Here is a 13,898-nt window from a genome sequence, read left to right as displayed (position 1 = left end):
ATACATGTTTAGTGATGTTCAGCGTAAAAACGAAATTCACCGGAGGTGAAGTTTTTAGACTCCCCAAAACAAGAATCCAGGCTACTCAAGACTTAAAACGTTTAATGAGTTGCCAAAGCGGATTAGGGATGCTGTGTATATCGCATCCTTTTGTGGGATCGCGATGGTTTTAGTTAAAAACAACTATCCAGATAGGTTGAGTGTCATAGGAAAGCGTCTGGATTTTATAACAATGTTCTGTTTTTGAAATTATTTTTTTAAACATATTGTTTATTAGTTGAGGTCAAAATAAATACATTACAGAGTGCTGTGCCAATTTTAGAGCCACTTTATGTTAGAAATAATGCAAAAACATTGAAGGAAGTAATAATTTTACTATCAAAATATTACAACAGAGATGAAGAACATTTTAGAGAATATTTTCTATTCTCTTTATGTTACGTAAAAATATTAAAACTGTATTTATTATAGGAGAAAAAATTCATAAACATTTCTTGTATACCCACAAACAGGCCATGCCTTTGTGGGATTTTTTGTTTACTATTTTTACTGCTGATATGTATTTCATTGTCATGTAATTATCCTTTATTTTTAAAAACTTTGTTTTACCTGTTATGTCTACCGTAAAAAAAAAACAAAAAAAAAAACATTTTTTATCTAATCAAGTACGGAACACATAATTACCGACGCGACACGGTACATAACAATATAAATAATACTTATTTGTGAATCAGGGTAAGTCGTACCAGAGTAAGTTAATTTAAAAAAAGGAAGCCTCATAATTTGCAATCTAACGCGTTTGCTTTAATATGATTATTTTTAGCTTTTAAAAGCTTGAGTGACTCGTCAGTAAAATTCATTAGGACAATCTAGTTCTTAGTAACTTTAAGGTTGGACCAGCCCTTTATGCGTATATAATATTTTTTGCTTGGTACTTACGTTTCCCAGTACCCCACTGTAGGGCTGGATGCGGGGGGGGAGTCCTGGCGGGGAGGGGGTGGCGGTGGCGGAGTGGAGGGTGCGGGGAGTGCGAGAGGCCCGCAACTCCACTGAAGAGGAATCGTCCGAGAGGAGAGTCTCATTGCCGCTGTCCACCGCCCCCATCCTACTCCTCACGGCATCTGGAACAACTTATCATTATTAACAAATATTGAAACATAACATATGTGTTTTTTAGACAAGGGCAGAATGGTAAATGATACACGTAATGTAAAGTGATTACCAAAACCAGTCAATAATAATTAAGACGGGGTTAGTTCTATGGTTGTATCGTGAATTCAATATACCGAGTTCCAAGATTCGATTACAAATGATTTTTAAAAATGCCTCAAAATTATTTTTTTTGGGTAAATCATAACAACGCAAATATCCCATATTTTTTTAACAAAATAATTGTTTAATTTTTTTCGTTCGTTTTATTTTCGGCCCCATTTTTCAGTTCGCTGTAATATTGTTTCAATTTGTTTTCTTACTTTTTATTTTTAGGAACATTTTTTTATCCTTTTGATTTGAACTATTTTCAGGGTAAGTGTGCAAGTTTAGATTTTGTCTAAGAAAAGAGACCATTTTATATATTTATATATATATAAGAGTTGCTTTATTATTTACCTTGCTCATATTTCAAACAAGGTTTATATTTCTAAAGTGGATTTTTCGGCAATTAAATTTCTTAAAATTTATCTAAACTGTTTGGATCAGTAGGGATATACTAATGTGGGCCAATCAGGAACTTCTCAGCATTTGCTCATGTGGAGAAGAGACCATTGCAAGAGACTGCTACGAGACATTGCATATATTTATATACTATTAAACCTGTTAAAATTATAATAATGTTAGTAAACATTTGGATAATTTGTAGTTTTAGTATTCTTTAATAATATGCATGATTTCACTTTCGATTATGTTGTATTCCAACTCAGCAAGAGTTCTTAGCCTCATAAAGTTAGAGATACGTTTTTTTAGTAATATGTAAGTATCTTTATATGAATAAATAAATAAATAATACATTATTAATGTAATCCGTATTAATGCCTAGTTTTCTATATTCTTTAAATTGTTTGAGAAGGGAGACATTTGAATGGGAAATTTTTGATCGCAGAACCTTTGATTTTTATATGTTTATTTTATTAGAAATCTTTTTATCTTTTACGCAAAATTTTTATTCTATATTTCTAGAGAAATACAAAAAAATGGTGGTTCGGGGATTGATCAAAGGGTTTTGAATCTTGATTCCATGGAAGGAGTCTAAAGAAATGGAGCGCTTAGGGGACTTTGATAGGTAAGTATATTTATTACGTTTTGTCTCGATGAGGAGAACGGATTTTAGCCATCCCTTTTTCATGTAAAACATTATGATCATTTAAAAAAAAATGTAACAATCGTTCCGTTAAAAATAATTTTCATGCAACTGTCCCCAAAGCAGATGAAACAAATACAGAACATCCTGTTCAAAGAAAAACTATGTATATCAGGATTTTGTATCTATGAATAACGTTTTGTAATAAAATTCCAAACAGAATACTTTGTTATCCATTAAGATGTCACTTCAAATGCCTGGTCGCCCAATAACTCTTAAAAACAATCAAGATATGGTTTTGTTAACAGTTCCGCGTAAAAAGATATCAGTTTTAAACTTGATACTAAACACGTACAAAGAAATTCAAAAAGCTTTTTGTTCAAGTTGCCTAATACGCAGGTCGCATTGTGATAGCGAGTTTTATACGAGCGGCACTTTTAACCTCGTAAAGGTCTACAGCACGTTCAGTTAAGTAACGAGATTATAATATTCAGGGTCGACAGTTTTCCTACCCAGAATTTTCATTGTGAATAATTGGATCATCGTTGTAACAAATTCTCCAAAAGATTAGATTTTTGATTAGATAAAAATCTCCAGCGCATTAAAGGTTATCACGAATAAAATATATTAACGCCGATTTGTGAGACTTCGACAAGCATCCTATAATGTTTGTAAGTGTGAATGGTGCACTAAGATCAACCTTGGCAAATAAATGTTGGTCGCAGGAAGCAAAATTAGCCTTTTACAATGGAGGCCTGGTGTAGACCCTCAAGCATGCAAGCAAAGTATGGAATAAGAAAAACAAGGATGAAAGTAGATTATGTACTATAAGTGCACAAATGCGAGATCCGTGCATTATGTAAGGCTGAGATAAGTATTATCGACAAAATACAGAAATAAGTTCTGCGTTGGTTTGGACATGTAGAGTGAATGGACGGCAAAAGAAAAGTCATAAAGATTTACTGCGCGAATGTTGATGGCTGCAGAAATGGAGGAAGACCAAATTCAATAAATACTTGATGATGGAAAAGGCCGAAGTAGGAAAAATCAGCGCGTGTGCGTGAGAAGATGCATGAATGTAAAGGAAGCGAGGTATGTAAGCAATGACAGAGTGATATGGCGTTCAGTTCATTCTGCCTACCCCCACGGGTGATGGTGTGATGTTTTGTTGTTGTTGTAAGTATGGTACCAGCTATCTTAGTATTAAAAACGTAATTTTCAGAAGCCTTTTTTATAATGACACAATTTATTGTTAAATGGTTATTGCTTATTATGTACAAGGCTTATATTTAATGCAAATGGTATATTCCTTTTAACTTCTTAAACTATTGTGTTAGGATCTGGAGGGATCGTTGATTGTGACATTATTAAGGAACTTCTCTGCATTCGCTGAATAAACAGGAAACCACAGAAAGCTCATTTAAGTGAAACATTAACAGACCCTCTGATACATTGAGGCAGTGTTCGTTGTGAATTTATTTAAAATGAAACACTTTGTAATTTTACCCCATAAGAGTTTATTACACAATAACACAACTAGTTTCTGGTATTCTGTACTCATCATCTGGTGTAAATATAAACTAAACTTAAGTATATACACAGATAAGAAGTTAACCATTATGTTCATGACCATAAAATTAATCTTTTACATTCTGTCAAAAATAAAGGTATTATAATGAATAACTTAGAAAATATTGAAAAACTAAAAAAAAAATCTAAGAAAACTTAAAATTAATAAGACTGTATTCCAAAATTTTTTACCCTTGCTTTCAATACTCCTCATAATTAGGAAAATCCCACCCACCTCCTCCCATCACACATTGCCTTGCCTCTTCCACCTTGACCCTATCAGTACCTAAGACTATTGACTACAAAGTTGATAGTTTAATTTTTAAGGTATACGGTGTGATCGGAGCACCAGTACAGTGCCATACAAAATACGGAGAGGAGAATAATTTATTTATTTATATATATGCCCAATGGGCATTTTTATGGACACATTTATACATAAAAAAATATTATAACAAAATTAGAAAGACTCAATGGTTTATAGTAGACTTTGTGGAAGTGGAAGCGGGAGAGAGGTGTTTATAATAATGCTGATAACATAACTTTGTGATAACCCTGCTTCCATATCTATAGAACGGATAGATCACGCCAAGTAAATACACTAGTATCTACGTAGACATCGGCTATAGTTAGAAGTTAGGCACTTAATAGGCCTGTTTCATACCGGACCGCGGTCGAACAAATCCACAAGACACGCTTTAATTAGAGAGAATAGTTTTTTTTTTATTTAGTGGCTACTATCAGGTAAAAAAAACAGCTATTTTAGTAAAGGAAATTGAGTGAAGATTAATCGGACTCATAGCGTACTGGTTAGTGTGCTTACACGCCTTTAAATATATTTTTTTAATTAAATTTAATATATAATAATTGTTGCCGACGTAAAAGCACATGCACCAACTTGGCGGCCCTTCCTGGGGCTTTAATGTAGCATAGGAGGCTTCAGTATGTGTAAGCGATCTACCACCTCCTCAATAAAGACTAGTATTTGTCACTTTCGGGGGTGGTGATCGCCATACTGAAGCCCACATATAGATTAGAATTCATGAAAATATTTGTATGCCCATAATGTGTTTTTATGTTGTTCTGTATGAGTGTTGATCGCCGCGCGGTCGGCGGGGAACTGCGGCCGGATAGCGGGAGGGTGGGGACCTTATACGTGGCGCGAGAGAGACCGATAGAGCCGGCAAATGTGCTCGCTATCTCTCTCGCCGCGTGATTGGTCAACCTAGCACCGCCCGCTATTGGCCTAGCCCGCCGCCGCACGGCAAAATGTTGTATATATAGCCCCGCCGGGGAAAAATAAAGTCAGTCATCTCACCACACTACTAAGGCTTTTTACTCTCCACTTCACCTCCCTACCTCGCTTCAAACCGGACCTCATCGCCACCTGGATTCGAACACCGCTACCCCCCTGGACTTGGAACTCGGATACTCTTTGGATTGGATTTTGGACCCCGGATAATTTGGACCCTTGGATACTTCCCCGGAACACACCCCGCCGTTCCCACCGACGGAGAGATACCGGCCTTACAACCCGGTTGCCTGACTCAGGATTGCGGCCGCCAGCGCTACTCGCTAGCGACCCCGCAAGGGATCTCTAGGCGACGATACCTCCCCCGGAGCTTATCGTTCGTCGGCCGAGGCCCGCCTACGCCCGGCCACTCTGCGTTTGACACCAGCGCCTATAGAAATACAGTTCTTGTGACGGGCGCGATTGCTACGGACGAAGCAGTGATCCGCCGCGTCTGTTACAATAATAATTCGGGTACATTTATTACAGTTCCAATGCATACTTTAAGTATAATATAATGTTTTGGTAAATTTGAAATGCTGTTCCTCTTCAAAAATGAGACAAGCTCACTTGCTTGAGAGGAACTAACACTGAATTATTAATAAGGACGTATATAATAGATAATCATAATATTTATTTATTCATCAACGATTCAAAGAACCTTTTACAAAAAAATAATAATTAACAGAAATAATCACAGCAGTGCACAATAATTATGTGGTACATAATATGAAATAAAAGAATAATTCAAACTAAACAATTTAGTGAACATATAATACAAAAAAGTAAAAAAAAAAACCTAACATCTCTAAATAAAAGATAACAATAACCATGAGAAAATCTTATGTTCTAAATATAAATATAACACAGTAAAGTTGAGAATAACTAAAAAATAGAGAGATAAGTAAAAAATGAATAGAACATTAGTACTTAAACTATTATAAGTTTTTTAAGCAATAAAATAAAAAATAAAAAAAAACTTGAATTTACTAAATAATACCTTTATTTGGTAAAATTATCACCATCAGTTAGTTGGAAGAAGTTGCCATTTGGCAAAAAATCCACCAAAGTACAATTAAAACTATGTCTAACATGTTAAAATAAAGAAATAAAAAATTACGTATTCCAGGAAACAAAGTTAAATTTAATAATATATTTTTAAACAAATCCATTACTTTTCTAAAAAATAACGAGTGAGAATACGTTTTAATTCATGAACAGAATTTGTATTCAAAATATCGAATATTTGTTCTAATTCATTTCCATACCTATGTATCCTGGGTATAGGTGAGTGCATTTCGAAGTTGATCCGTGAATTGTTGCAAAAAAACAATCCCTTACTTCTAGTGCACCCACCAGGTATTCGAATTTGAATTAGTTCAAGCAGAGCGGGGCTGTCAATTATCGATTTCATTATTTTAAATAAGAATAACAAATCACCTACAACTCAACGATCAGATAATTCAAATAATGTCATTTTATTTTTAGTAAAAACTATTATATTTGAACTTAAATAATAATATAAATAAACAAACTATTTTATTTGAATTTGAATTGATACTAATGTCTGAGCACCCGATGACAAACTATCATCTGATAATCGGGATAGACCTGTTAAAGATTTTATGTTTAATAATGTAAAATAATATTGCAAAAATATGCATATTTTCTCGAATATTTTTTCACATAAAAAAGTTATTTTTAAATAGTCCTTCATATTTGTTAGGGTCATTTTAAAAATACTATAAGGTCTAGTCATATGTCTCGTCTGGTAAATGCAGTCATTGTATGCTTTTTTTAGGTTGATTTTAAATTTGTCTCCAGTGTAATTTTTCAAGTAGTAAGGTAAGTCATTGTAGTGTTTAAGTCCATTGTACAGTATTTTTGACTGTCCTACGTTTGCCTTTGCTTTTGAATGTGGTAGTGCTATTGTTGTCTAGTATTATATTTGTGTATGTCAACATTTTTGTTAATGTTAAGTCATCATCTTGTATGTTTTTTATCAATTTTTATAGTCTTAATTTTTAAGTTTTTTATGTCAAACTATTGTGATGTTTTGTTCAGTTCAGTCGTAGCGGTCAGGTAATAAAAGTTGTATGTTAGTTTAAATATTTAATTTTGTTGTATTTGTAACCTTGTTTTCTCTGTCTTTTTATGTCTCCCATTATCTCCCATTGCTACCGTTTTGTAGCAACAATTTACGGACAGTGTATGCTTGTAATGCCCAGTTATTCCCATGTATCTGATATATTTAGTGTAGGGTATTGTTCCTATAGAACAAACCTTTTGAACTTGTTCAAAGATGGTGAATTTTTGCGTGCATTTCATAATATAAACAGTTTTTTGTTCACTTTTCCCAGCTGGATGAAACAGTACTTATGATTTTCTTGTTGTATTACTGTATAATGTTTTATTATGTAAACTTTCTACTGAATATGCTGTATAATTTTTAGGTTATTTTTTTAAATATAAATCTTGTAGAAATGGTTTTTTTTTTTTAAATATATATTAGGCCAAAGATGTTAGTACTCGTATTATAAATGTTTGTAAAAGCCAGATTTGCCGTTTATGTTAATAAAATAAAATTACTATCCAGTTTTTCCTAAATTTTATTTTCCATTTATTTATGTATTTTATTGTTTTAAATTTCTGTAGTGAGACTATCCATTTTTTTATGCCCAAAAATTCTAACATTATTCAGTAAAACATTTTGGTTATTTTAATTATTTTGAAATTTCAAAGATATCCTCGTGTTAAATTATATTTCATTATTTTCTTTGATCAACTGAATAATTTTTTTGACTGTAAATATTGTCTACGTTAGGAACTTTGAATAACAAATATAGCTCTATTGTTGAGAAAGTTTCTAAGTAAAAATAATCAAGAATAAAGTGTACAATTATAATAAATCTGCCTTAGTTAATGTTGCCGTGTCGTGTGAATTTGTACAACCATCCGAAATAGGTCATTTGGGTACATTTTACGTAGACAGAACCAAGTACCTACCTACAACCTAGTTTGAAGGAGCCTTTATCGCTACAGTACTAGGGTCATCAATTCCCCGGCCTTGTAAGAGAGAAGAAAGGGCTTAGTGTAAGGTTTTATTATAATAAATTAATGTTGACTGGATCGTTTGGATAAAGGGCGATATTTCAAAACCCAGTGGATTTTTAGAAAATGAATTTTTCTGATTTATTTTTTTAACTATTTTTATTAATATTTAATATTTTAACTTTTGATTTAATCAAGTTATTACATAAGAAGATAAAAATAGAACCATGTAGAATTATAAAATTTAACAAAAAATCAACGAAAATTAACAGTTTTAAGCATTGTAACAGTACAAAAAGTCAGAAAACTAATTCAAATGATTTTTCAAGGTCATTTTTTATTAAACAAAACAAAAAATTAGAAGACTATCAATAATTCATTTTTGCTTTCTTGATTTATTGGTCAGTTTGAACTTGTGCTTTTTGCTATTTGGTCGCCTTTTTCCAGCCATAACCATACAAATTTGGATTTCTAGCTTTACATTTTAAATGCATTCCCTTCCTATCTCCCCGCTGTACTGTCTTGTAAACACAAAACTATCTTATGATAAAATTGATGAATTTTACAGAAAACTCTAAATATTATGAAACAGTTGTATAAATACTATCATAACAATTGGTTGCGCCACATGTACTATGTTTATTGTGTATTCTATACTTGGTTGCTGTGTTACATTTATTGCTACCTACTGCGCCCTGGTGAAAATTTTGTAATTATCCTTCTGTGAGTACAACCTTTTTTCTCTCCGGCTTAATAACAACTGAACTGTATTTGTTTTTTTTTTAAATTTATTTATTCATACATACATATTACAAAAAAATACAATAATAACGTATCCCAAACTCTATGAGGCCAAGGGCCCTGTGTTGAGTTGGAATACAACATAATGGAAAGTGGAAGCACGTTCATAATTAAAAAATAGCAAAAATAAAAATTAAATATTTAAACCTTAACATACATATATTTCAAAGATCATCTGGACAACACGCTTAAAAGTATTTAAATATATGCAATATCTTGCAGCAGTTTCCTGCAATAGTCTCTGTGATTGTGATTTTGATATTCTCAGCGCGGTCGCTAAGAAGTTATTTTAGCTTTTAATAAGTCATTCCAATCTACTGTGTCGTGTTACCGTATGAATCAACAATCAAGAAACCGACAAGTGTCGATCTGACTTCAGGGTCTGATAGAGCCTGCCACGAGAAGTTTGAACATTAACCCAGAACAAGGTAGGTAATTGCGTTTATTTGTATTGGGATTTGGTGACAAAGTAAAAGATAACGCAAAGCAACGTAAATTCCGCGAGCTAGCAAAAACAAAACATTCTAGCGTCCATCTGCTATCTAGCGAGTGGCGCGATCAACAATTATAAATTTAAAAAAAATATATATCACGTATAACAAATGGACAGCGAAAGAATGGTAAAACGTCTACGTCACGTATGGCGAGAATGATAACGTAGAACAAAATACTATAAAAATACCAAAAAAAATGTGTTATGTGATTGTAATCAGATAAACCAAAGCTTTAAGTCGAAACCAAAAGGCATTTATAACAAGTGGTATGAATTCTGATAAAACTAGAAATGTGTGTATGTCAGGATATACGTAAGTAGCGGTCCATCCTCCCTGTCTACCCCTAGTGAAAATACTTCCTTCACATACCCAAAACCACTTAAAAGACTGAGACTTCCTATCGATTTCACTCATACAAATAGCCGTGTTTTTGTCAATAAATGAGTCACTCTTTTAAAATTTTCCATTTCATATTTCATGTATGTCTCCTTACTAGTAAATTCAACTAATATGTCCACTAGGTTTATAAGCTTCCGGCAGGCGACATTTAGTCGGCGGTCCAGATCACACGCGCTGAGCCACACACGAGACGCATACATAATAATATATTAATTCTAAATATCAAATACATAGAAATGTTTTAATCGGGAATAATAAATGATCGTGTAATACGAGCTTTCTCATACCGATTAAGATATTTATTTCGGCGTAGAAAAAAAAAGTTATCGAATTACCAGCTTAAAGCTTAGATGGGATTTTTCATATTTGTATACCTCCCTTGACGACTTTTAAGAATATACTATAATATAATTTCAATGTAAAAAAAAAAAAAAAAAATACATATTCCGAAGAAAGACATCTATTTGATTAAAAATATATATATTATCATTGTACAATAGTATTCACAACTTGACACCCATTTGAAAAATAGTTATTTTTTAGTTTATCAAAATAAAATAGAAACAAAAAATATTTATTTAAAAATTGGTTTTTCGTTTCAATGTTTATAGTCCCATACGGTACCTTATGCACCATTCGACGCAGATAAGAAAATAATTATAACGATAACTATATCATAAATTTAACTACAGTACCTACCTATACACTGTATTAATGAAAATATTGACTAATTAATGTGACGGTGTTTACCAGTTTTACATAATAATAAAGTGTGTCCTGACAAAGAGGCGGGTACGCCTCGAAATCGTTAGATATTAGGACGTTGTAAAGTGGATATATATTATTAAAAAAATATTAATTGATATTATTTAATTTATTAATGCCCAAAAGGTTTATACATATACAGAGGTTTTAAACAATTTACAAATATAAAAATATAAATACAAAATGAAAAAATAACAAATAAAAATACTAGGAACTTTATTATTATTTATGTCCAAAGCATTAACTCTGTGGTTAAAGATTTTGATTAATGCTAGTTTAAAACCACTTACCGACTTTGTATGTCTACCGGTTTCGAGACGTACTCGTGTCTTCGTCATAACACTCACTACACCAACATGCACATACTAAAATACACTTTCACCTTTTCCATCACTGTAGTATACATGGTATTTACGAAAAAATACATCAATTACATGCAGAGTCAAGGAATGCAAACACCACCAACTCTGAATACGCAGTTTGTGCATTTTGGTGGTGTCGTTTTGTAGATAGTAAAGATGAAAGCGTACTCTTAATATTTACTAACATGAACTTAATGATAGTTGAAAAATTTGAGGAATAATTGGTTATTTAAATTTGTTTAAGTTGTAAAAAATATAAATTTATTTTGACATCGGTGTATTTGTTCTCGAAAAAGTCAATTCTCGGGAAAAGTTGTGCTAATTTGACAAATTAAATTTTGGCGAGTTATTCATGTTCAAGCAATCCCAGTCAGTAATAATATACATTCTTCCTTTCTTTTAATCAGTAAAGTTCATATTATGGATATCTAGACACGTGTAAAATAGTATAATTGATAAAATTAAGATAGAGTCTTTGAGATGGTTTGGTCATATAGAACAAATGGACGACGAAAGAATGGTAAAACAAGTATATATGGCGAAAATGAACGGTAACGTGAGACGAGGACGACCAAGGAAGACGTGGCATGATCAGATAAACCAACATCTTAAGTCTGGTAGTGTCAAAAGCAGACAGAACCGAAGGGCATGTATGACAAGATGTATGAATGTGGAAGAAGCTAGGAATAAATGCGAGGATAGACGTGTGTGGCAGTTCATTCTCTCTGCCTACCCTTATGAAAAAATGGCGTGATGGTAGTAGTAGTAGTAGATACGTGCATTATCTTCTTTCTACCGATACCGATACCGATTTCGTGTGAGGGCTAACTTATATGTTAAATTTACGTAAGCAATAACAAAACAAATGAGTTATCAAAATATTTTGAGAACCTGGTGCCTATTTTATCTACATATACCTCATAAAATACCATGCCACCTAGAAGTAGCAATCGGCACTCTTTAAATGTAAACAAAACTTATCTTCTAAGATGCCACATAAATTCTCAGCTTTGAGAGGCTTTTTTCTAGCCAGTAATTTATTTAAAATAGTTTCAAAGCTTTCAGACAAATTGCGGCGATTGAGAACGATTATTAGGTTCCAGAAATTGATAGGCGGAATGTTTTGTTTCCTTCATTTGTTTTTGCTGCTAAAATATGTTAACAGTGCCGAGACTGTTCCAAAACTATTATTACTATATATAAAAAAAATAGTATGTTCAGCCGTACAGAAAATTGACGCAAGTGATTTACATCACGAGATTTTTTTTGGACTTATTTCACAACTTAAAAAAATAATAAATTATAATTTTTTTAGTTTTCAATCACATTGTAAAAAAACATTCATCGGGGACGAATACACAATTTATAGTGACACAATTGTTATGGTTTTTCCACTTACATAGGGCACATGTTGCATTTTATCAGCTGGGGGTAGATAATAACGTATCACTCAGGATTCAAAATAGGTACCTAGTTCCCAGATGCATTTATATAATTAGCCGTCTGCTAAAATTATGGGTCCTCCCTATGGGGCGACATTTGTCTAAGATTATCTGTAATACTAAAAACAGTGTATTTTAAGTTCTGTTATCTACAGCTGCTATTCAAAATAGCTATTTATGGAATCCATTAGTAAAGTAACACATGCATCGCCAAATGGAGCATGTAGACAAAAATAATCATGAAGATAAAAATAACTATTTTTATCTTTACTTATCCCTTCCACAAGGACTCAAAATTGTATTATATAAGTCCCTACACAGTTCTTTGAGGAGGAATTAGAAATGTAATCTCTCGTGGTTACTACATCCCTCTGACGTAATACTTAGTTTTAATATACACGGTATTATTCAAGTAAAATGGTTTATGTAATGTCTTTCAAGTAAATAAATTAATTTACTACATCGTGTCTTCTCAATTGATTTGTTGGACTTCGAATATTGAATCTCTGTGTGCTACACTTTATCGGCACATAACACAATAAGGAACAACCCATGGCTGTGAACTTGCCCCGACTCGCTGGAAAATCCGCGTTGAGTCAGAGCAGATATCATTTGATACTTGTATTGGCTATATTAGCGAATGTAAAGATTTTATATAACCTTTTCAAGGTCAAACAAAAAAGAAAGTAAATGTCATGTTATTTGTACATCCGTCGTTATTTTACAATCGCGTAGATTTGTGTAAATATCTGTTGATGTATTGTATACAAAATTACTATTTAAAACACAATGTTCTCTATCTCTGTTGAAATTTGTTGATTTCAAAGGTTCCCTAGGAGGTGAAATTCAGTATTTTGAAATAAAAACAACTGGTCCAAGAAGAATTTCCAACAGTTTTAAATTAGAAAATTGTTTTCAGACGTTGCCTAGTATTTGAAATAATTCGATCAGATGAATCTCTTCACAACTATAAAGGTTTTAGCTCTGTAACTTCACTTCACAGATGAAAGAATTGAAGAAATATGGGTGCTCAAACATAGGCAAAGTGGTGAATGTTACACAGTGTGTAAACCAGCCAATGATAGCGGTCATAAGCCTTGTAAATGCCTAGACTTCCATAGTCTTTTCTCTAAAATATTCTCTATCTCTGTTGTAATTTCTTAGTCAGTTTTCCTTGTATGCTCACGATATGTATATGATATAGCAGGGGTGGCCAAAGTTTTAACCACGGGCGACCTGCTTTTGAAATTTTAGCGGCGGAAGTAATTTAAAGCAAATAATAAGTTTTAATTGAAAATAAACATAGATAATTCAAATACTAATTAAATTAGATGATATTAATTGATGATGACTTCACAAAAAAATAAATGTAGTATGTAAATAAAATGTTATTTTATTTAAGTTATAAACGCAAGCAATTTGCTTAAT

At 32.5% G+C, this 13,898-nt stretch overlaps 1 long non-coding RNA gene across 1 annotated transcript in view; it reads right to left on the bottom strand.

Annotated features, from left to right (window-relative positions):
- Positions 1 to 941: 941 nt before the first annotated feature.
- Positions 942 to 13,898, bottom strand: part of LOC148275480 (uncharacterized) — a 154,901-nt gene continuing 141,944 nt past the window's right edge. Inside the window, exon 3 of the long non-coding RNA XR_015824014.1 lies at positions 942 to 1,121. This is a non-coding gene — a long non-coding RNA (uncharacterized LOC148275480). The remainder of the gene's footprint in view (positions 1,122 to 13,898) is intronic.

This window comes from Micrasema longulum, unplaced genomic scaffold (genome assembly GCF_059751315.1).
Source record: "Micrasema longulum isolate JH-2025_06_02 unplaced genomic scaffold, ASM5975131v1 h1tg001415l, whole genome shotgun sequence".
Lineage (NCBI taxonomy): Eukaryota > Metazoa > Arthropoda > Insecta > Trichoptera > Brachycentridae > Micrasema > Micrasema longulum.
This window is presented reverse-complemented; position numbering and strand designations above follow the sequence as displayed.